At 48.6% G+C, this 25,261-nt stretch overlaps 1 protein-coding gene across 9 annotated transcripts in view; it reads left to right on the top strand.

The window, feature by feature from the left end:
* sif (guanine nucleotide exchange factor still life) overlaps positions 1-25,261 on the top strand; it is a 213,069-nt gene that overhangs the window by 104,480 nt on the left and 83,328 nt on the right. The gene's annotated exons all lie outside the window — the stretch shown is intronic.

Below are 25,261 nucleotides of genomic sequence, written 5' to 3'. Positions count from 1 at the left end.
TGGCACCCGCTCCATTTGGTAAACGCGTGGAACGCATTTCGGCCTGTATGCTTTAGCATCGTCATCACGCGGCGTGGAATAAGGGTGGGAACGTGCCAGAAGACACCGGATGCGGCACAGCGAGACGCGCCTTCCATGTGTTTGACAAGATAGGAATACTATGAAGCAACAATTTATTAACCAAGATCATCTTAACATTTATCTTCAGTGTACCTATGAAGCTTGTGTGTCAAGTACGGTTTTCTTCAGACGAGTGACCTGTTCTCCAACTTGGTGCTGTGGTGGCGGTTTCAATAGTTCTCTCAGTTTTTGTTGCGTGCGTCATTAGCGCATGTATAATAAATACAGGAGTAACGGAAGGTCTCAGCCACGTCTGAGCATCTGGGAACATGCTCAGACTGTCAATAACAAATAATTGTTCGACACTTGCGGAGTTTCAGACAGTAAGCTGCAAGCAAGACAATAGACGGAAGGAAGAACAGGAAAAGGTTTACCTCGTCCCGCAAACCGAACATTCGCCGCGTTCTTGTGCTCTCTTCAGCGTACACGTAAACTAATCATTACTCATGAACTCTAAATTTCCTCTTTTGGACACAATCTGAAGTTTTGGAATGATTCGCAGGTGATAAGTTTTGCGAAAGAACCACCAGTTCGGGTTTGTTACGCCGTTGTGAATTCTTTGCAGGACCATGTTTTCTTGAGCTGCACTTAAACCGCAAAATTTTTCTTTAAATTGCGGATCTTATTTCCCGCCAAAAATTTAGTCGTACGCAATATGTTTATATTCGGTCGATAAGGTTGTAAGCCTGTTGTGCTGACCTGTTCTTTTCGTTACAAAAGGCGCGGTCGTCATTCAGTAGCCGGGAAAATTAATAAATGAGAGAAAAAAAGAAATTTGTGGGTCCCATTATTTTTGGTACATGAATGAGAAAGTAAAATTCTTAACTGACCTTAATGCACAATCCTTTGTCTCCGCGTTTGTCTAGGTTATGGAGTTAGTGGACCTGATTCACTGTACAGAAGTCGTATACCGCAAGCACTTGGGGTGGGGGGGGGGGCAATACTGTTTGTTTGTTTGAGAGTGGTCCTTCATACACATTTCCTAGCGACTTATGCAAGTATCCGTATGGAAAGGCACAATGAAGAAAAAATAGAAACTAAAGGCTTTTCGCATACAAGTGAGGCTCAAAGGACTGGTTTTAAGATTATATGATCTATTGAAAACGACGCTACTAATGTACGCGCGCTTGTTCTCGTGAATCATTCAAGAACGTTGACGAACTTGCGCTGATAACGCGTAGATCTAATAATTCTCGGTCTGTTGTCTCCGGCGCCAATATTTGGCATCATCTTGGATGGACTCGGCGAATGGCGCTTCTTTCCTGCGAGATTTCGGTGCACACTTTCGCGTTAGTTTTCAGAACTCCAGAAGCTTCAGACAAGAGTCTTCACGAACCAGTGCAAATCCTTCGCGCAACTTGCCATCCTAAGTTAAATTTTGCTGATTATACGTCTCACAGGCACAAGTCACGCACGAAATTTAGACAGGAGGCTTTGCAGCGATCGCAAAAAAGCGACGCTTAACTTCCTGTGGCGAGTGAAAAAGTTGGCGCGAGTAAACATCTCGGAAGCACACATGACACTTGGCAGGCTTCACACAAGACTTTTTACGAAGAAGAGGATGGAAACACTAAATATAACTCGCTATCGCAAGGGACAAATCGAATCGATGAACAAGTGGGACGCGAAGGGAGAAGGAGGGAAAATGCGAAAGCTTCCCCGCGTAGTCAGCACGAGTAAGCGGGCACAACCGGTTCGAATGGAATGCCCCGCGGCGTTTGCCATCGCCTTCTTTTCTTTCTCGCCAGTCAGCGTGTCAGACTCTCATGCCTACGAACGCGAGAACGTACGCGAACAGTCTTTCCTCCGAGTACGTCGCCTCTGATGGTTTTGCTTCTCGGTCGACTTCGCCACCGCAGGTTTCGCCACGCTCGATAATCCAGCGATATATACTTCTTCATTTCTTTTTTCTCTGTCTCTCCCCAACTCGCTGTTTTACTGGATTCACAACGGCATTTCACACTCGGTTCGAAGCATCGCCGCCCATCTTACTTTTTTTCCCCTCTCTCAAAAATTTTATCTTCACGCCTTCGCGCCTCGTTGCCTGTGGTCCAAATTCACACTCGTTTCCCCGAGGGCCTCTGTATTTTTGTGTGTTACACTTATTCCTTTCTCAGCTTACGATCTGCCGGCCTATCAGCGCGTGCCTTCTTTTTTTTTTTTTCCTCGGCGCAGAGGATTTTCTCCTGACGTCATTAGAATTTCAGGCCCGCGGCTGAGATCGGAATGCTTCCGTCGCTTCATTTTTTCTTTTCTTTTTTGCTGTACTGTTTTATCGTCCTAAAGAAAGCGCATGCAGGCTCGAAGGAAAAAAAAAAAAGCAGAGAGGCGCGTAGGTGTTTTTTTTTTCCTCTTTCTTTGCCATCTTTTCTTGCTTCTCGCCACACACGGTTTGTTTTATCCTACAAGACGTCAGACTGCTCGGAAGGCTTTTGTTATTCCACTCACCTCCCCTTGCCCTCTCCCCCGTTTCTTCGCCTACTTTCCGAGTGCTTATTACCCCGATTCAGTCTCCTCCTACTCCTTCCCCTACTCATTGTTCTTTCCGGAGTCTGCGTCTGCTGTGCTCTTCAGAATAAAAAATGCGCGAGGACGCCTGGTTGGCCTAAGCAAAGCGCGTTCGGAAGGAATTTCGGTTGGGCGCCGGTTCGTAAACAAGGCATTTTTCCTTTTTTTTTTCTCTCTTCTTTCCCAACTCCTCTAGCTTTCTTCTCTTAGTGTTATTCCTATAGCTAACGTATCTCCCATTAAAGCATGTGTTTCTGGGATGCGGTTTTCTTTTTATAGCTCCTCTTGTTACAGTTTGAAGCGTGGAAGATGAGGAAGGAAGAGGGAAGTGACGGCGTCGAAGACTATAGATGGCACCCGTGTAGACTGAACGGAGGTATAAGCTGTGGCATGATTATGCTAATTCTTTTGTTGCTCGGCGTTCGTTCTGACTCAAACACAGGGGAGAAAAACAAGTGGGGAGGAATAAAGAGAAGGGTGAAAAGGCGGGGGGGGGGGGGGGGGGGCTTCGTCTGTCGTCGTTGGAAAAAAAAAATAGCTGCAGTGAACCTCCGGTGGCATGTGGAATGGCCTGCATGGTTTTTGCTTTTAGTTCCGATTGAGCTGCTGCTTGGCCCAGTGGAGATTTCGTTGCGTTTCTCGGGATGGTGAATTTTTCTCGCTTGCAATAGAGGGGGAGGGGAGCCTTTCAGATTTTTGCGTTTTCGTGCTTTTGATTCTTGACGCCCTCTCTTTTGCGTTCAGGCTTTGTTGCTGGCCGCTGTTGCACTTCGCCGCGATCTATTCCTTTTTTGCTGCCTAGCAACTGTGGCAGCTCTGCCGATATTTAGACACGGAGTAGTGGGCCTGTAGTTATTGTTAAGGAATGCTAAAGCGCGGATGTTCGTAAAGCTCTCTGGGTTTTAAGAATGTAGCCCCTAGCGAGCTACAGCGTCAATGGCTCTTTTCGCTAGGACTTATGACATAGACCGCGATGGGGGTCTTTCTTGTAGTTTATGGGGTACAAACAAGCGGATGCTTACTTTCCCACTTTATTATTATTTGAGCTCATAAAGACTTCGTTGTAATTCCAAGCAAAAGCTTGTGAAGTGTGCTGTTGGGATATGAGTAAATTCAGTTCGTGCACTTTGGCAAAACTGAAGCGAAATTAAGAAATTGCAGGCATACGATGGTGTCAGCAGGCGCAAGACAAGGGTAATAGCAGATCACTGGGAGAGGCCTTCGTCTTGCAGTGGGCACAGATGGAAGGATGACGAATGTAGAATTTGTATTTTGTGAGTCCATTTCTAGGTCAGGCGTGATTACGGTACCAAAAACATACTAACGAGAATTGGGGCATTTTCACTCCTTGTTCTTTCTGTCCCTCATTTGCTTGTTTTCCTTTAGTATCTTTTTAGTAGTTCAAATTACCGACTGGTCGGCGGCACACGTGATAAGCTTTTATATCACGCTAGTGTGGACTGCAAGGGACCTTCTGTAAATAATCAAGGATTAAGCGCAACAGACTACATGCGGGTAAGATGCGTACATACAGGCGAATAAAACAATTCAATTAAGGTTATTACCTTACAGATACATGCGGGAAGCCGTTTATCACACATTTTTAAATCCAGCCTTAAATTTAAGGTCTTAAGGCAGAGTTAGAATTCGGGCCCGTGTTTTTCGGCCTTTTCTGTCTTTTCTTGTCAGCGTAAGGCTCTATTCGGGTAGTGGGCTGCCGGCGCAAAGCTTCTTCGTAACCGAAGGCGAATCCCTTAATCAGGGACCGCTCAGACTAATTACCAGAGGTAACGAAATCCACACCGCTATATGGAGAGTGTTCACAATGCACTTAGGCAACGCTTCAAATGAGGTAACGGAATGAGCCGATCGCAATGCCTTTAAGAGCACGCATGGCGAATCACACATTAGACCGAGTTCTCCGAGCACTTCTTCGGCTGACCAACACTGGCAGTGTTTTCAATTAATTATGGACGACCGTTTTCTCCCGAAATACCCGTCTAGCAAGCGCTCGCCCTGGCTCGATTATGTACCTGCCTGCTTTCCAGACCGCGTTTAAGGCGTTCTCGCTTTAATGGGATTTCCGAGAAATCGGGGCCTTCAATTGCTTGTCGTTTTTCGCCTCTCGGCACTCTTCGCTTGATTTAACGCTGCATCCGCGTGCCGATCAACGCAAACGGCACGTACATGCTTTTGCGAACACCGCGGTTTGCAGGTTGGCGTTCTAAACCCCCTAATTCGATTTCTCACGAACGCAGACAAAGCAGAGTCGAAATTGCTATGGATACTGATAAAACGAGGTATTGAAGTGATTACTGCCATTTCGTTTCCGAGTGATGATGTTACTTTGCGCTACGGTTCAGTAAACATCGCAGCGCTTTAGGAACGAGGAGAATGCTAAGGACACCTTATCGCTGGAGTAAACGGATGTCGCGTTTTTAACTCCAGTTGATGGATATTTCACGCTCCTTGGTAGCGTGCCGTTGGCGTCGAAAACTGACGTTGCACGCGATTAGAGAGAACATTGAATTTTGAGCCACTGTGCAATCATTTCCTCAACGCAGTGAGCGCGCTCCAGGGGGGGAATGGGAAAGTTAAAGAAAGAAAAGAAAATGAAGTCAGATAGGGAAGGAGGAGTTATTACTGCTTAACGTGTTGCTAAAGTGTTCTTACTCGTGGTACTGAAAAGCGAGCGTGTAAACACCAACACAATTAGAACTAAAATGACGTTTGCATTCTACAGCGAAGCTGGTTATGGTTAGGGTTCCGTGCATTTTTCGTGTCCGTCAACTAATCTGCGATAGCAAAAAAAAAAAAAAAAACATCATCAGCAGCAATGGTTCGTACCACTGCTCGCGCGTTCGTCGCCGTCATCCTCTTCCACAGCTGGCTCCATTGCCGCTCATCGTGCCAATGTTACCATACTGCCCCTCCTTCTCCGACGGCGCTGGCGGCACTGGCCCAGTGCCAGTCGGTGCAGTGATTTCGGTCTGAAATTCTTTGCATCGATATTTCCCGAAGGGAAAACACGAATGTTTGTAGCGAATGTATAACACGAATGAACGTGGATGTATAAAAATGTGTGTGCGTACCTGTCGTCGCGATGACCACCGGTCAAGACAATAAATGTCTTTGTACCTTTGTTAAAAATTCTGCGTCACCTCTTTGTCGCGTGCTGCTTAGCTTCGCTGGTCATCGACCTTCCCAGAGTGAAATGGCTCGTGATTGTTTTTTCTCTTTTCGTTCTACGTGTATCCGTGTTTGCACGCCTGCCTTTCTTAACTAGCGACTTGCTTACCTTTGGGTTGCTCCAACATCCCTTACTGTTTGATTGCCTAAAGTTGTGGTTTGACTTCTTAATGAAGAGGACCCGAATGGTGGCTATGAATGTTGTATATATAATGAATATACGTTGTTTTAATACTGTCCGCTTGTTTTTCCTTGTGCGCTTTCTGCTACAAAAAATAAGTACGATAGTATGAAGCTCAGGTGAGTAAACATCCTTCAAGCTGGACGGCGAAGTTCCCATCCTTTTTGAGTTTCGTTTCGTAATTCAGCTGTTCAGCCATTGGGAGAATTTACTTAGCTAACTAATAACTGTATTCAGATTCAACTCCTCCTTTGCAGTCATCCTACGAATTGAATTTTGTTTGGTGACAAATGCAATTACATACCCTCATAACTAACACCATTACAAAAAGCCTTATCGCCTAAATATATAGGAAAGACACCAGCTACGCTCGCTGTGCCATACAACTCGACCTACAACTAGGTGAAGCAGTTAAGAGAGAAAGACAGAGAGAGAAGGAGGGTAGGAATGAAACTATAAACCAGCCCGAAGAACATGTCATTCCCTCCTTCCTAATGTCCATGCAGTGTCCACCGACCGCACTAAGTAGAAAGTCGGGTTAACCCAGATGTCAGGGCAGGCAAAACCAAAACGCTAATCGAAACTCCGCGGACAGCACTCAAATGAAAGCTCGTCCGCAATACCTTCGTCGCAGTTGCTTGCACGACCTTATCGGCCAGAGGAGATGAGGGGGGTGGTTGTGAAGGGGGAGAAGTGGGGGGGAGGGGCGTAATCTTGTCCGCGTACACCCTGATAGGCACTGTCCAACAAAGAGCCCACGACGCAATTTTCTTCCACGATTCTCCTTCATTCGGCGATGGCCCCGCCCCTCCTTGCAAGCGGGCTCTTCCGCAATAAAACTCGTGCTGCCAAAGAGACAGCTTTACAGGAGAAGATAGCCAGCGTGCGTTCGCATTATGTTGTTTCTCCTTCCTCATGGTAGGTTTCCCCCTCTCCATTTCGTTTCTTTTATATTTTTAGTTTCTATGTCCGTCTTTGTGTATTTCATCCAGCCGCTCCTTTTTCCTGACTTCTTTTTTGCGGGCGTGGAGAACCATCGCCTGAAAACGCCGCGTCGCACCGCGCAAAGGGAGACCCGCGGCAGGCGGCGTCTCTGAGAATCATTTTCTTGTGTCCTCATTTTACTATCTTCATGTATGCGTGCGAGCAGGGAATGGGCCCGTTTTCATCTGTTCCGTCAGCATCCTCCGTGTGCCCTGCCGGTGCCCGTGCGACTTTTGTGTCGTGCTGTCTTGGAAGGAGGAGGAGGGAGGGGGGGGAGGGATTCTTCTATTGGACTGCCGAGGCGGCCTTCGTCACCGCCGTCCGCGTTGTCGTGATAGAAGCCGCCCTTGCTTGTCGCCTTTGTGGAAAAGCCGCGCGAGACTGTTTTCGTGCTCGTATATCCTCTTCCCCTGGTCTCCTCCTTCCCCTTCTGGGCCTCTTTCTTTAGCTTCCCGAGAGCTCCGCCTGCTCGGTGAAAGAGTGTGTTTTTTTTTTCTTCTTCTTTTGTTTATCCTTTTTCGGTGTTTATCCTTTTTCGGCGCGGGTGCAGTGCATTCCATTGTGCGAAAACGCGTCGTTGCGTGTTTCGAGATGAACTCGAAATCTTCATCTCCTCGCGCGAGCTGGGTCGTGTTTTCTCTGTCCCCCCTCTTTATATGTACTTCTTTCTTGAGTTCCTCGTAGATTTGCTTGTTTGTAAGTTTGCTTCGCGCGCTCATCTTTGCAGAGGATGCGACACCATCATCTCGCCCCCGTGGTATAACCTTACGCCATTCATGCCGCCGCGCGGGCCATAGACTGGAGCCGCGAGCACGACCGCCGAATCCTTCCTCCGGCTTTGAATGCCGTCTCGGTTTTCATCGCTCGGTGCCTCGGCCGTTTGCCGCTGCTTTGAGCGCCCACTCGTCCTCCTGGGGCTGTTGCTTCTTCTTTATTCCTTTTTTCATCTCGGGTCGCTTTACATCTGTTGAGAAGGGGAAAAAAATATATGCGTGTAGGAGTAACGCTAAGGGGTTTTGCGAATGCGGAATGTATTCTTTCGCGCTGTTTTGTTAGGCTTGCAGCGAAGCACCTTTGGCTTATTCTTCGTCTTGCAGATGTTTCCTTTTGCTTTTCCCTGGAGCGCCGTGAATAAGCGAACAATTGATCTTTCTTTAAACAATGCTCGGGCTCTCGCGTGTCTCCTGCATGTCGTCACGATGTTTTCATCGGTTTGTTTTTTTTCTATGCATAACAATTCGGTCACATATTTTTTTTCATTGTTAGGAACATAATGTTTCTACTGTGTTGCATCCAACTTTTTGTAGTTTCGCGCACTGCAGTTTCTTTTTAATGCTCGTGAAGGAGTTGCGCAAATGCAAAGCTGGAATAAGAATGATCTGGTAGGTGTCCCAAGAGCTTACCTGACCGACGGCTTTGTCTCACCTTCGTTTGTCTTCAATTCTGTTTTGCCTGTCGAAAATATCAACAATGCGTGACTGTATATGGCCAGGTTGGGATACTTATTTGGTATCTACGTTACTATGTTTTAGTTTATTTTAGTTTAGCGGTTTCGTGTTCGTGGCCACACTATGGCTTTGTTGTTGCGCGCTTAAAAACGGTGCTATTGTTCGAGTTAGCGACGGAAACCGGTTAGTTTGGTGCCATTTTCATAAGTTGCAAAAAAAGTAATAAAATAAATCGCCCGGAATTGTACTGCTGATTTTTTTTTCATATGTTGTGATTTGTTGCTAGTACTGCCCAGCAGCGCAGAAATTCATGCAGTGCAGCACCAACGTCTTGTCCAATGGTGTATGTTTATTTTAAACAAGGGTGGCGCTTTCAACGGGGTATTCAACTGGAAGCGTGCTGCTCGTACGTGCGAACCCGAGAAGTGATTCAGAAAGCGCATTACTTGGTTTAATTTAGGCGCTCCCAAGAGGGGCGCTGAAGTTGCGTTGAAACAATTGAGAACGTTCTTGAAAATCGATAGCTGTGATATTCTCAAATCGTACTTCTCTCCTGATTAGAAGAGTTTTCTTCTTAACACTGCGCTGTAGTCGTGATCGCGTCAAAGTGTTAGCTTCGCTTAAGAATATTTTAAGTTCGTTTTCATGCGTACTGTAAAGCAACGTTTGAAGTAGCATTTCGTGCCGCTTTATTGTCATTCTCGCTCTTTTTTATATTCCATTCTAAATAGAAAATCGTATTCTCCCATTATAGCCCTGTGACCAGGCAGTCGTGTCCTAACTTTCGTTCACGCTCTTTACTTATTTCCCACACTGCGCTGGACTCCAGCAAAACCAACGTGCTTCCAATTGTCTTCCGAGAGGAATAAAACACGACTTGCACACCCTACAATTAAAAGAAATGATGGCCACTCCATTTTCGGTATTAGCGGTTTCTGTCATGTTTTGCGCCGTTTTGATAATGAATGTACCCCACGAAACGACAGAACTCATTAAGAATCGGGGAGTATCAGGGATCAAAAAAGAAGAAAATAAGGTCAGAGTATAAGACGAAACGAACAGTTACTCCTTTGTATTTAAATTGTTTTTTTTTTTTGCACCTGCCAGAATAGCGGCTTGTCTGAAATCTCGCTTCATGTTAGAGAGTTTCCGTACTACTTTTCTGGGGAACGTTCATCTTGCTTGACCATAAGTAGAGTGGACGTACTTTATTCCGGCAGAATAAACGTACTCGAACAAGAAGTTCGAGAAGTTTAAAACGCGAAGTTAAGCGCGGGACAACTACATATCAGTGAACAAAGTTTGAAGGATTGTAACAATTCAAGAGAGAAATACATTAAAAGAGAAAGTCTAAAATGCCCACTTCACAAAGAGAAATCGTCAGTGTAACAAAAGGACACACAAGTACGTGCTGAGTAGTCTTAAATCAGAAGGACTAAGCTTCTCTAAAAAGCAGATATAATTCATCAGCATTCAGGTATCAGGAATTAAGTGGGGGAAATTCAAACATAGCAAGATCGTTATAATATCCTTGGCTCTCTTGAACTGGGAAGTTTCGATTCGAAATGAAGCCAACGATGGGGGTGCACTTGCAAATTCAGTACATCGACGGGTACCTTGCGGCGCGATTGTGCATTAGTCAGAAACGCAGCCCGTATAGCGATAAATGTATTTGCAAAATGTATTGTCCTGCGTTTCGATCCGCGAATTCCGTTTCCCACCATTTGTTGTCATATTATGCTGGCACCCAATGTATGCTTTCAGTCTTTCTTTGAATGTAGCTTGTTTCTCTTTTTGTGGCTTCTTTTTTTTTTCGCGCATAATTAAGCCTTATCCTACTTCCATCCTTCCCTCGTTGCCTATTGGACGCGAGCCATTCCAAGTCAGCGCGCCGCAGTCTCTCTGCATCACAAAAGGCTTACCACTGCGCGCGCGCTGCAGAAATTGCCTTGCTCATTGAAATGCATTTGAAAAGACCCGATCTAGTGAGAAAATGAATTGCTGCCGCGCTTTATCTGCATATTTGTCTTTCACGGAGGCTTAGCCTCACACAGCGCTCCTTTGATCCGGTCGGGAAGGTAGGAGCGAAGTTATCTATTTTTTTTTTCGAATGCCTCTCGCGCGCTCGGTGAAATAGGTACGTAGAAATCTTTTGCTTGGAATCGCCACTGCGAAGTGGACTTCAAAGTGAAACAACTCACGATGGGTCAACGCGGGAAAGAATATATGGGTATTACACATGGAGGGAAAAAAAAGGAAGGATTCAGAAGGGAGTGGAGAGGGACGGGAAATCGACCGCGCTGGTATTGCGGAGAGGCGGGGAGAAAGAAAAAAAAAATAAGGTAGTTCCGAAAGCGGGAGGTTCGGGCTGCACCGACCAGGCCCTGGCCGCGTTTTTTCGCGGTTTCGCGCCGGCAAGCTATTGACGTCACGTCCGGGCGCGTTTCGGATTGGTCCGTCTCGCCGTGCGCGTCTGCGTCCGGATTGAGAGAGAGCGCGAGGTTGGTGCGACGAGGGAGCACGTCGTCCGCAAGCGGCGTCGTCTGCTGCGGCAGCAACGGCGTTGGGGAAGGCCACCAGCGCTCGTTGCGGCGGCGCTAGCTGCCTTCTGGCTCGGACGACGCGACGCCCGAGAGCGTTGCCGCGGCGTGCCTGAGGGCGCTCCGATCCGATCGCGAGCTAAATTTAGCTCTGCCGGGGAGTCGCTCGCGCTCCGCGAGAGGGAGGTCAGGGATGACGCGGGAAGCGGCGAAGATGGCGGACAGCGCGCCCGGGGCTCCCGGAGTCCTCGTCGTCGGCGCCTGGGATGCTGCGCTCGAGTGCACCGATGTTGCCGCTGCGTCGACGGCCGTGATGCGACGAGACGCCCGCGAAGGTTGGCTTCTCCTCCAGGCGGACCAGTAAGGCGGGAAAAAAAAAGGAAAGGGAGCTTTGGTGTTTGTGCGCGCGTCGCGTGCTGTTTTTTTTCCTTCGTGCCGTCGAAGAAGAACGTGTCGTCGTCGCTCCCCTGGCAACCAGCGGCCGCCGGCTGCTGCTGCGGCGGCGGCGGCGTTAGGCCTAAGCGCGTTCGACATGGTGATGGCATTGGACGGCCTGACGCGGCTCTGCCCGTCAGTGCTCTTCGACTGGCGTCTGTACGCCGAGCGGGGTTGCCCCTCGTTCTTCCACCGGCACCGGGGACGGCTGCGCGTCGACGACTGCGAACTCGCCTTCCTCAAGCAGGTAAAAAAAATCTCGCTCTCCTCCACCCCACTGATTCGGTATCGCCGCTTGCATCTACTGTAACGCCTCCGCGCAGACGTGGCGTAACGAAGCGACAGCCGTTTAACTGCAATCTGCTCGGAACGCGCCGTTTATTGGCCCCCCTTTCTTCCCTCTTTCGATCTCGTGGCCGCCCGATCCCTCTTGAAACACTGAAAGTGCAACTCGTTCCGCAATCCCCACTGAATGCCGTTGACTCGTAGATTGTATAGCCGTGCGTGCGTATGAGATGATGCGTGCACTGTGCATCACTGGCACTTTAGCTTCCCGAGAAATTGTCCCGCGCGCGGTATGCTGCCCGAAACGAGGCGTGTCGCGCTTTCCAGTTCGAGCTCAAGCCACTGTTCCACAATGGATCGTTGTCTGATGCGGTGGAATGTGCCTGGCTCACACTTCGCGGCATATGCCGATGAATGCTCCCTGATGTGCAGAAGCTGGTTTGCGGGTTGATTGAAATCGGGGCACTATGTAAACAAAGGTTCGCGCGAATGAGGTCGCGGTTGAGTGTTTCGTTGCTTCGGCGTCAAAAGTGCGGTCATCAGGTAGAGCGTGACTCAAGGATGTAAAAGAAAAAAAAAAGAAGGCTTAGGTAGCAGAATAACGCAACGTGACAATTGTTCATCGTGGAAACGTTTTGATCTCTCCACGAGAAGGTACTTTGCTATGCCAGTTAGAAATCCCTGCAGTTGTGAGGTATCCGAAGTCCTATTTTTTTGTCCGGCAGTGATTGAAGCATGAGCTTGCTTCAACATCGACGAAGGAGAGATGAACGTGTACTCCATTATTTAGATATATTCGGATAAATGCGTCAGTTTTGACATATCCTCAATTTAGGCGCGCCCTCTCACCCTTATGTTACATTGCTGCTTTTATACCTTGGCGCATGGTTAAATACTCATGTCGTCGTAGTTCATCGAGCCAACTGTAGCTGAAATTCAAGGAATTGTGCAGCATGTGTGCACCGAAACACCTTGGTACTAATCCACGCGTGAAGGCACACTGTGCGTCTAGCTGTCGTCGTAACTGTGCTGCATCATCGTCCTCATTATTCATTCTGTGGTTGCAGAAAAAACGCGCCATATCTTGTTTGCACGCATCTGAAACACGTCACAGATTGGTCGTGATGCGGGATGTACTTTATACCTTGCAGAAAGCGTGCTTCTACTTCAAGCTCGGAAAATACCGTACTGGAATCTGAGACTATTTAGCTTGAATCACGGGAAACAGCCCCGCTTTCACGTTTTCGCTGTTCTTACCATACATGTAGAGGACTTGAAACTGCGCTGCTTAAGCTTTTTTTCGTTTTATCTGGGAAATAGCTTGTTTTCTTTTCTTTTGAAAGCATTAAAGAAGAATTATGTTAAGTCCAGCCTTGTTGACCCTACACATCATCTTGGGCTGCTGAGCGCGAGGTCGCGGGATCGAATCCCGGCCACGGCGGCCGCATTTCGATGGGGGCGAAATGCGAAAACACCCGTGTGCTTAGATTTAGGTGCACGTTAAAGAACCCCAGGTGGTCAAAATTTCCGGAGTCCTCCACTACGGCGTGCCTCATAATCAGAAAGTGGTTTTGGCACGTAAAACCCCAAATATTATTATTATTACACATCATCTGTGCTTTCTTTTTTCTCTTAGAGTGCGGCATCCGTTAAAAGCATGAAATTGGGTTTGCTGTGTTTTGCTGTGTCAGTGCAGCACGCCAACGGCCATCGCAGTCGTCGTTTCGACACCTTCTACACATTATGGCCACTTAAACTTACAACTTATGCCGGTATTCCGCCTGCATAAATCGTTACATGTACACATATGTAGGAAGGTGCTCGCGATATACTTCCAGTAGGACGTGGAAACCGGAGGTATAGCTCAGTTTCACCGTGTGATGGAGGCCTAAGGCAATCAGTCTTCATTATATCCTTCCTGTGGGGATCAAAAACAGTAATCGTCATCAACCAAATTTACGGTCACTGCAGGACAAAGGCATATACTAGCGATTACTGCTGCATCGAAGTAGCTGACTTCATTTTATGCCTGCACATTTCCTGAGCTCATCAGACCACTTAATTACCTGTCTTATAGTTCCACTTTCGATCCCTATTTGTTGGGTAACAGCGATTCTTATCCATTGGGGCCCATTCTTTCACTCTTAATAGCCAACCGCTTGCCTTCTCTATGCATTACGGGGTGTGCCCAATTCCCGTTTCTTTCTATTAATCTCTACTAAAATGTAAGCTACACCCATTGCTCTTAATTCCACACGACTGAATTTCTGTAACCAAGAACAGTCCCTTCTTGGTAACCGTGGTTGAACAAACATCTATGCTACCGACTCAAGTGGCCGAAAGACCGTATAGTTGAAACTGAAGCGGCAACTCGCATATGCATGCGCGTTCAACGCATATATGTGTCGATTGCGTTTAGCTCTGGTATCTACGGCACCTGCCCCGTGCCTCGATCCGTAGCTCCCGTTCGACTCTGTGATGGCGGTAGTGATGATGATGACAATGACGACAACAACGACGACGGTGAGGGTTATCCCCTCTTAAACGAGTTGTTGTCATATTTTACTAACCTCGCTCTTTAAAACTTTCTGGTGCATATAAATCCTTGAATATCTATCCCTATACGCAACTCTACATTATCTAGTGCATAGAAATTTTTGAAGTAGAAAGAATGGTGGCTCTGCGCTTCACACGATGATGTCGCCAGGTTCCAGTGACTTTACCACCGAATCGAGCAAAAGCGCCACCTCGTGACAAAATAAAGACTGCGCTTTGAAAACGTTCCCCTCGGCGATTCCTGTACAGCGAGGAGTTACTTGAGAGGAGGCTTTCAGTACGCTGCATTGATATATATATATATATATATATATGTGTGTGTATGTATGTATACTGCGCAGATGACTTGGTACCATAGAGTTCGTATAATCTTCGAATTCAGTCGTTTTTTCATAGACGACTTTCTCTTCCCCTCTGAGGCGCCTACTCGTTTTGGGCTGTTACGTACAAAATTTCTCACTGTGGTGCGCAGTGGCGTCAATTCGCCATTGTCTCAAAACTTTTAATGTATTTGTACGTCAATTTTCGTGCGTACCGTAGCAAAATTTAGTTGACTGTAGCCCCGTGGATTGATTCTTATGGTATAGAGAACGCCCATGCTAACCCACGATGGCGGTATTGCAACGCTTCCGCAAAATTGTCTACTGTGAGCGCAGTTTTGGATGTGGCGGCACGCGCTTTCCAAAGTCAGCCTCGTGGGGACCGGTCGAGCAATAACGTTCTTATTGCCTGTCAAGAGATGCAAAAGAAAAAAAAAGAAACGAAGAAAGCCAGAAAATGCAGTCAAATGGCTGCCAGTGGGTTGGTGGTGCCGGTGGGCTTTCAGCGGTATATTTAGCGCCGATTCTTTATTGTAATTTGTATTTTTTGTTGTCTTTCGCTTTCTCTTCTTTTTGTTGCGCACACATACGCATGTTTGCAGATCTCGTCGTTTTGTCTGCGTTCCGCTCTGTCATCGGGGCCCTTTTTTTTTTCGCTCGCGTTCTGGCGAAGTCGCAGTAATGCGATTACCAGAGCCGCCGGATTTACAGAAACCTCGTTCGGCGCCTCGAGAGGTTTCCCTCTATTTACGGCTATTTCTCGCCATTCTGAGCCCCCCCCCCCCTCTTCCCCAGGTTTGTCGACGCCTTTGCCGCACGCGCATTTTGTAACCTGCTCTCCCAACAACGACGTTTTCAGAACTTCGAACCTCTTACCCTCTATGCGTCGCCAATATGGCCTTCGGGGCGTACATGCAGTCCATACCGCGACGAGGTGGAGCTTCCTGCTAAAATTATACCAAAGGGAGCTTTTGCAGCTGCGATTGTTCGGCCACCATAGGGATGATGGTTGGCACGTCAATTTATCTGACATTCGTGTTTGTGGCTTCAGACTTTCTTCGTGGCATTTTAAAATTAATTATTTGAATTATGGGGTTTTACTTGCCAAAACCACGATCTGATTATGAGACACACCGTAGTGGGGGACTCCGGAAATTTGGACCACCTGGGGTTCTTTAACTTGCACCTAAATCTAAGCACCCGGGTGTTTTCGCATTTCGCTCCCATGGAAATGCGGCCGCCATGGCCGGAATTCGATCCCGCGGCCTCGTGCTTTGCAGCCCATCACCATAGCCACTAATCAGCCACGGCGGGTGTGGCATTTTTTCGAACTGTGCTTTAATTACCGTCATTGGTGGCAATTTTGAAGCATTCCTACACAGTTCTAAACGCAGAAGTGCAATGAGGCTGCGCCTACGCATAATCACTGCGAATTGTTGCATTTGTGAAGGAATATTTTGCTGAAAAAAAAAACAGGAATGATTAATTTTAGAAGTCAGAAAACTGTTTCATTCCTGAAGTAGAAAGTATATGCAAACACGTGGCGCTAAGCATCATTTCCCCGTGCGGCTTGAACCGCCGTACTTGCAGTTCGCCGTACACGCGCTAGCGCCAGAGTTCTCTCCAGTGATTTTTCTTTATAGGATACCCAATGCGCGACAGAATATCGCTTGCGACGCGTCGACGCGGCCGCTCGTTCTGGCTCCGCAGAAGTGGGGGGGGGGGGAGGGGGGGAGGAGCCGACTGTTCCCAGCGCGTTCAAGGCTGCGACGCGAAGCGACGCGGTTCCGCGTCCTGTCAGCAACCACTTCCCGGCACGACTGTAATCGACGGCCTCCTCCCTCGTTGCTCCGGCTTCCCACCGACAAGGAAATATTTCTGAAATCCGTCTTTTGGAGCTAGCTGCGCGTCCAGAGTGTAGATGGTGATGATGACGACGACGACGAAGAAGAAGAAGATGATGGTGATGATGATGAAAGCACGCGGATCTATCATTGCGACACTTACGGGCACAGCTTGCGGGCAGTTTCCACCGAACTATAGCGTTGCCTTTCAGCAGAGCTTTGACAAACGTCAGCTGTACCTGTAGTCGTGTAACTACTGTGTGTCCACTGAAAAGCACGCTACGCGAGAAAGGCGAACATACGGACGACATGCGCAGCGAGTCACAGCAACGTGCAAACCGCCATTTCTTTTTTTTTTATCCGCACGTAGCGCATTATGCCGCGTTGGTCCACACACCTTCTCATGGGATCACCCTCACTGCTGGGTGCTACCACTCAGAGGGCAAGTCCACATCGTTTAAGAACTTCAGTAGGGTGAACCACTCCGCAAATAAAGGCGCCCGGCCAGCTCACGGGTGGTGCGGCGCGGGACCAGCGTGAAGCGGAGGGGAGGGGCGTGGAGGGAAGGGGTGTTTGGCGAGGAAGAAACAGGGTGCATTTTTTATTTCATATGTCTATTTCAAGATTAAAATTTGTAGTCTATAGTTTATAGTCTATATTAATGCCGCCAGCTTCACCACGCAGCATTACCATGTTGTAAGAGTTGAGGAGGATGTCGGGATGAAAAACTGGAGGTTTACTTACATTATTTAGTGAGACGACCAAGCAATTAACAGTCAGAGTCATTATGGGCCGGCAGCAACTCGGACGCTGCGGCCCGTGGCAAGAAGCTCGAATGAGATGAATGAAGGAATGTTCTCTCGCTGCTCCCTGTGTCTGGCTTTTAAGCCCTTTGGTGTCTCGAAGTCACGTCATGTTCGGCCAATCGGCGAGCCCGCTCAGGTGACGCCATTTTCAGCAAATCGGCGAGCCCGCTCAGGTGTCGTCATTTTCGGCCAATGGTAGGAGCCCGTGCGATTGTGTCACACCCGGCGGAGAGGGTCGCTCCTTGGGCCCCGATGGTCCGAGGACTTACTTCTCTCTGCCGTATTGCCTTCCCTGCTTGCAATGCGCCGTCACAATAGGAGGATGGGGGCGATGCTGCCAGGGTTTCACGGTGCATTACAGCCGTCTTGCTTAGGGACCCACTTTACCTGGAACAGTGCCAGGCTCTCGCTTCACTTTCGGGAAGAGTCAAGCAGTGAATAGCTTCACATGCGGCACACGAGGTGGGAGACGCCAACTCGTCTGCACGTGCCGCGCCTCGGGAATGTGATATACGTGCTTCTGCGCTCCTGAATTAGCTGTGGTGCGATTCGATGTGGTCTGGTGAACTCGAAGGAGGCTCAGGAAAAGGTCCCGTACCTAACAATGTGCACACGCACGCACGAACAAACAAGCAAACAAACAAACACACGCAGATGCACGTTCCAACTGAGCTAACGGGACGGCGCGATGTATATGCGCACCCCGCCGAAGAAACGCAGACCAGGAAGTTATTGCTCTCTTCACACCGTGCCTTTTCTTATCCCATTCTTTCTTCCGGTATGATTAATGTGTGAATGCGAGTTTAATTGCTCGCGGTTTCGCTTCGTGTAGTGCTACTGACCGCATTTTATCGTTCTAGCCGCTGTACCACTACTGTCGCTGGCACATGCATAGCGGCCACCTTTTTAGTCGCAGTGCCCCTACTCGAGCTATGACGCATGGCACCACGAGAAATTTTAGATTTAATCCAAATCGAGCCGTTTACTTCGTATTAAGGGTTGGGTTTTTTAAAAAAAGCTTACCACTCCTAATCTTTGGAGGCTTCCTGTATACATCTCCCTACCTAGTCCCTATATTGACTTATATAATTATCTATATATATTGTCTGTCTGTGTCTCTATATAGCCCGTATATTGCATGTGTTCCAATACCCGCCGTAGACGAAAAAGTAAGCGGCTAAGCGGACAGCAGCCATCCTAAGTCTCATTCCAATTCCCACGAAGACGTCAAAATAGGCGACTTAGCGTCGTCGTTATGTCCGCCTTCTCAACACTATACACACCACGGAGTACCGCAGGGTGGCATGCGGAGCCCAGCACTCATCTAACTTGTGCTCATTGGTCTCACAGAATGTCTACCAAATACAGTGAATTCGTCAATCTACGCCGATGACATTTGCGTCTGGGCATCTGGCGTGACGCGTTCTTAAGTGCCCGTGCAAGGCTGCAAAAAATCTGCGACGTTGATATTGACGCTTCTTAGGGAACTAGGCCTCAGGATTTCTCCAGAAAGATGTGCATTGGTGGCATTTAGCCAGAAGCCAATGACTTCGTACGCCATACCTATCGATGGACAAAATATCTGTTATGTGAGGACACACACAGGTTTTTAGGAGGTAATCATCGACCGCGACCACTACTGGAGTCCCCATGTGGCCTACCTTAAGAAGCGCCTGACAGCCATCTCTCATCTTTTCAAGTTTCTTGGAGGAAAAGCCCGGGGTACATAAGTACACGTGATGATGCAACTGTATCGGATGCTGTTTCTCGGGTATATGAGGTACAGCTTGGCATTGCTGACCAGTACCTGGAGAACTAACATCCCTACTCTCGAAACTGCTCAGGCCCAGGCGCTTAGGATTTGTCTAGGGCTGTCACGATGTACATCAACATCCGAAACTATCGCACTTGCGCATGACTACCCAGCCACAGTTCATATTGTTATGGAAGCGCCTAGACCACACGTCAGACACCTTGCTCGCCCATCTCTCCACTCTCGGCTCACTGCCAGAAGACCGACCACGCGCCTCTTTTTGTCAGACGGTACTGCCATATCATGTATACCTGCTGTCAGACTACACAGCTGCAGCGATAGCGTTGCTTCCCCCTTGGTGCTTGGCTCTGCCACAAGTTCGACTGGCACTACAAGGAATTCGAACGAAGGCACAACTCTCACCACCTGGCCAGAAGAATCGGCTGCGTGTTCGGTCATGGGTTTCGTGGTAGCACAAGTGGCCATACGTCGGGTAGTCGTGAGAAGCCTGGAGAACTTCAGCAAGGAGAGAGAGAGAGCGGAAGGACAGGAACCCATCAATTGCCCTCCGGGTGAAAAATGTGGGGGTAGAGAAGTTTGAGCTGTATTCGAAGCCTGGAGTTGGGTGGGATTGAAACACCGATGAGGCGATCCGTGTTGTCGTGGCCATAAGGATCAGTGCACTGGTTAACGGAAACCACGGAAGAACGGTTGGATGGCAACTGGGTCAGGGAAGCAATAGGTGAAACTGAAGACGCGACGTCCGCGCAGTCAAACTGACAGTGTGACGTAACGTAATCTTAACATGGTGGTAGTGGGCAGCGGGAAAGTGCGTCGCTGCCTTGGTACTTTCTTTCCAAACTTATCGACATCGAAATCATATGCATGTAATTTTAGGATCCAGCGGCCAAGGTCTCCTGACAAGCTTTTGATTGTTGACAAGCAATAGAAGGCATGGTGATATCGGTAACAACCGTGAAATGCCGACCGTGGAGTTATGGGCGAAATTTCTGCACGGACCATACAACAGCCAGACATTACTGTTGGGTAATTGTGCACTTTCTTTCCGCAGATGTCAAAATGCGTCTTGCGTATGCGACTGCTTTCTCGCGAGAAGCGCGGTCGCGCTGCAGCAGCACGGTGCCGATGCCTTGGCCGCTAGCGTCAGTGTGCAGTAGCGTGGGTATCTTACCGTCAAAATGACACTGACGGTGCAACCACCGTGGACACGGTTCTGCAGCATCAGTGATTTTTCCCGCGTAAGTTACCACCTTGAAGTTCAAGACATCGCATCAGACTACATCGACAGTCGCGGAGCTTGCTTCCCTTCGTAGCGCACTACGCATATTTCGAGAGGAACCACCTCAAAAATTTAGCCCTTTCGAGCGACTCTGAGGCAGCTCTGTACTGCTTGATTTCCGCCTTACGCCGTGGACCCTACGAACAACTAGTGCTAGAAATCTGAGAGCTGCTTCATCGCCTTGTCGGGCAAAGTCATGACGTCACATTTCAGTGGCTCCCTAGCCACTGTGGCACAGTGGGAAATGAGCAGTCCATGAAGCTGCTAGATCTGCTCATGAAGACGGCATGCAGGAACCAATCCCGCTGTCAATAGATGCAGTAGCGAAACTTCGAGTGCGTGCATATGATGAGTTACAATGGTTGTGGAACGCACCTAGATTCCAGCACAAACGTCTACATCGACTGCGGCGACGAGGAAACTATCGAAAATTTTCTTTGTCATTGACCCCGATACAGCGCACACAGGCGGTCACTCGAAACTACGCTGACGCGTGTTGCCGATCGACCACTTTTAGAGCAGGCCGTCCTGGAACGCCGACCTATACAGTCGTCACACCACAAGAACCTCTCGAAATTTTTACGTTCCAGTGGCCTATTGGAGAGACTGTAATTCTCATGGATGTTTATGACTTTCCCTATCCTTTCTTTTTCGTTGGTTTGCTTTTTCTCTCCGCTGTTCTTTCAATCTTTCATTTCCCCTTATCCTTCCCCAAGTACAGGGTAGCAAACCAGAACTTTCCCATCCCGTTTATCTCTCTCTATGTCCCTCACTCCCTCAAAGTAGACAGCTTCGCGAAAACAGTGTCGAAGTCGAAAAGGATACAGACTACGTTCCTGTCCAAACAAGATGGCGACTAAACAGGACGCTTGGAAAGCCGAAAGGAAGGCCGTCTGTGCACAAGAAAACGCACACACGCTCTTACGCCCTTAATATAAGTCGCACCGTGTTTTTCGTAGGTTTGCCGGCGCAAAGGCTTAAAACGCAGAAATAATCTGTGCTTCTCTCAACTTTTTCTTCTCTCCGCGAGGTGGCGTCACGCTGCAGAAGCGTTTTGCACGCGTCTTCAAGACTGTTCGAAACGCGTTCGATTGCGTGGTTTCGAAGCTGCAGGTCTCGGCTGTCTCCTTAACTGTCTGTGCAGACGGTCTCCGGCGTTGGCCAGAATTGGAACACACCCATTGTCTCCCGCACTATATCAGGTTAGGATCATTGGCAAGATTTTCTGGTGTATGCCGCACATACAAAGCGCGCTTGTTGTTTTCTCGCTTTGTCTCTCTTTCTCTCTCATTTGATGACATCACTTTGAAGGAGAATTCGGTGCCTTTTGGTGGCGCCGGCTACTGCTCGTCGCATGGCAAAAGAAAAGAAAGCAGAAAGAGCATTTTAAACTTGTGCCGAAAAAAACTGAATACATTCAAAGAGCATTGACACAAACAAAGTTCTACACCTGAGTCCAGGAAGCCACGGACAATAAACGCGTACAGCCGACGAGGCGAACACAGGTGCTCGGAATTGTCCGCAAACGCATGCGGAAGTTTAGTTTTGCATACGACCGGCTGTGCGCGCCACGTACACTTGCTTTCCCGAATTGCTACATACGTTCTAAGCACCGACTCAATCGCCGCAGCAAATGCGCGAAACGCTAGAGTGACTATATGACCGCGCTGCCGGCTGCCTCGTCTCCTCCTGTGCCGCCATCTTTGTTCCAAAATGAAAGAGAGCGAAAAAGAGGCAAAACGGGGAGAGAAATGACGAATGCGGAAGAAAAGTCAAGACGCGTAATAACGAGGTTGGCTACTAACGAGTTCGGCCCTAAAAAGAAAAGAAAAAGGGAGGAAGGAAGAGGGCGCCGGGGTAGATGCACTCGCTTCTTATCTTCCCTATCTGTATATCTGTCCATACGCTTGTACATATATTGAGCGAAAAGAAGAGAGGGGGGGGGGGGAGAGACCTCGGCTCTTCCTTCTCTGGAGAGCGGGAACTCGATGAACAAAAGGGGGCAATCAAAGTTGCATTAAGGAACGGGAGAGCAGAAGCTTTCCCACTCTCCCTTTATTTCTTTACTCCTGCTTGTTTTGTATTTAAGGCCACAGCGTTTTCATGGATGGCGGCGCGAAGGAGCGGAGAGTTTAACGATATTTCGCTTGGAGACTGTCTCTCTCAAAAAAAAAAAAGCATCTATATGCAAAAACTAGCACGGAGGTGGACGAAACACTGAGTAGGAGGGCGTAAACAGCGGTAACAGTGACAACATCGGGAAGCCGCATCCGTAAAATCAAAAGCAATGGCGATCGCAGAGGGCAGGTGTTTCAGCTCTCTAGGCATGCAGGATTCTCGAGACAGCGAAGGCGAGCGATCGTTAGGGGGATTGTAACTCTTGAAAAGACACAGGCGCTCTGCGTTCTTATCTTATTAATCTATTGCCTAGTTGCTATCGTTTCGTACACAGAGGTATACGAGAGCGAGACAATTGCGGCGTAGCCCGAAGTGGCTTATGCGTGCGCAGATAGCGATTCGAGAACTGATGCAGAGAAGCGTTCTTTGAATATTTTCGACGTTGTAAGGGGAAATTTTTTTTTTCTTCGTTGTACAACGCGTGACGGGACTAAACGGATCTACCCAATGTTAAGTTTTCTTTTTCCGCTCTCATTTGAAACCTTTAGCGGTAAGCAGCGCCGGAAATGTATATCGGCTTTCTTTTTCTTCTCGAAACGAATTTCTTTCAACTGCTTCTTGTGGGAACTAAATTATTTATTTCAAACTAATTTGTCACCAAGAACTCGTTGCTCGAGGTCGGTCAGATGAAATCAACCGCCCAGGCTCAATTTCAAGGACGGTTTGCGCAAGTTGCTCTGCAATTATCCCTCGTTTATCGCTCACAGCACGTTAAAATTAAACCAACGGGTTCCGTCAACTGGCATTTCTAATTCCCCGGTTCTTGAGCGACAACCTCAATCTTGCGACCAGTCAAACTTATTACGAGGTGCATCGTACTCACGGAATTGCTCATATTAGATGAAATCTCATGAGGCGCCTTAAATTTGAATATATATATATAGGCACTAGAGTTTAGTCGAAAGTTTCAGTTTCTGAATCCCCAAGCCCAATCCTTCCAATCTTTTTATTTTTTTACCTGTACGGTTCTGTCCATAAAATTGGACTCGAAGTAACGTTTTTCTTCATTTTTTCAAGATCTCTTTTGCTTGGTCTAACTAATGCCCCGCTGAGTACGGACGAATTGCTCAAGGTTGCGTGTTCTCCGCCTATCTATCGCTCCGTCTTCCTTGACCAGGGAGGTCTGCGAAGGACGCTAAACGGGGAAAGGTGGGCGCGGCTGCAATGCTGCTCCAGCTATATACCCCGGTAGATTACACCGCCGCTTAGAAATCGATCTCGTTGCGATGAAGGAAGGAGACTTGAGCATGAGCCGCCTGCGCCGCTAGCGCTTCCCGCACCATCTCCTCCCGCGGACGCACACAGCGCGCTCAAGTACGGCCGATGCGTCGATTAAAGAAGAAAAAAATATTCCCAGTGATGAAAGTCGGTGCGACTCGCTTGCTCTCATTTTGTAGAAAGAGCGGAAATGCGTGAGTGAGGCGCAATAGGCCTGTGATTGAGCGCGCTGCGCGCCTGCGGAACGGAGTGCGTTCATTGTCGCGGCAGTGTGCTTCGCCTTTAATGCGCGTCGGCTGTGTAGATGCATGGTTGGTACTTGGCACGAGAGAAAGAGCGTTCATAATAAACTGGTGAGAGAGAGAGAGCGGGGGGAGGCAGACATGAGAAAGCGAGCCATGTTAACCACCGCAAAGAAACCGTGCCATATCGTTTGCTACGGTATGCACTGGAGGGCGGGGGAGAAAAAGGTAGAAAGATAACATGAAATGTAACAAAAATTCTGACGGGACAGTAGGAAGGACGCTGGTTCTAGCGTCTTTCCTGGCAACTAGAGCCCCCTAGCTCACAACTTTTTGATCATAAGTGCAGTTAGCCATTGGACGGCCGCCACTGATAACGTCACGCTTGGCGGGCATTTGCTGTCGCGAACAGTTCTATGTTGTAAAGGTGTGTAAATACGGTCCTAGAGTCCTTAATGTCCTGTAGCCTTTCTTGTGCTGTTCTAACCGTTTCTTTTTCTATGCGCTGTAAATATGCCAGTTTATGATGTCACTGAGCTCTTAGGCTCCCGTTCCTGAGCTGGCCGTCGTCTTGCCTCGTCTTTCTTCGGCGTAACCGAGCGAAAGCGGAGCACAGCGGAGAATGAAAGAAGACGATAGCGAAGCGAGCGCGAGGAGGAAAGCGGAGGAGATGGCTACAGTGAAAGCATGAGGTGGAAAGCGCAGGAGGAGAGTATGGCGAAAGGGTTAGGAGAAAAGCAGAAGACTGCGATAGCGAAGTGAGCGCGAGGAGGAAAGCGGAGGAGGTGGCTACGGTGAAAGCATGAGGCGGAAAGCGGAGGAGGAGAATATGGCGAAAGGGTGAGGAGAAAAGCGGAAGACTGCGATAGAAAAGTGAGCGCGAGGAGGAAAGCGGAGGAGGTGGCTACGGTGAAAGCATGAGGCGGAAAGCGGAGGAGGAGAGTATGGCGAAAGGGTGAGGAGAAAAGCGGAAGACTGCGATAGCGAAGTGAGCTCGAGGAGGAAAGCGGAGGAGGTGGCTACGGTGAAAGCATGAGGCGGAAAGCGGAGGAGGAGAGTATGGCGAAAGGGTGAGGAGAAAAGCGGAAGACTGCGATAGCGAAGTGAGCTCGAGGAGGAAAGCGGAGGAGGTGGCTACGGTGAAAGCATGAGGCGGAAAGCGGAGGAGGAGAGTATGGCGAAAGGGGGAGGAGAAAAGCGGGAGACTGCGATAGCGAAGTGAGCGCGAGAAGGAAAGAGGGTTACGCCACCTTGAAGCAGCACCAGATGGCGCTCTCGTCAGCGCATCCGCGGCCGCGGTGGCGACGGCCTCCGGAGGAAAGAAAAAAGAAGAACCAGAAAGCTTGCCTTCGCG

This window comes from Dermacentor variabilis, chromosome 6 (genome assembly GCF_050947875.1).
Source record: "Dermacentor variabilis isolate Ectoservices chromosome 6, ASM5094787v1, whole genome shotgun sequence".
Taxonomy (NCBI): Eukaryota; Metazoa; Arthropoda; class Arachnida; order Ixodida; family Ixodidae; genus Dermacentor; species Dermacentor variabilis.
The sequence above is the reverse complement of the archived record's forward strand: the minus strand, read 5'-3'. Positions and strand labels throughout refer to the sequence as shown.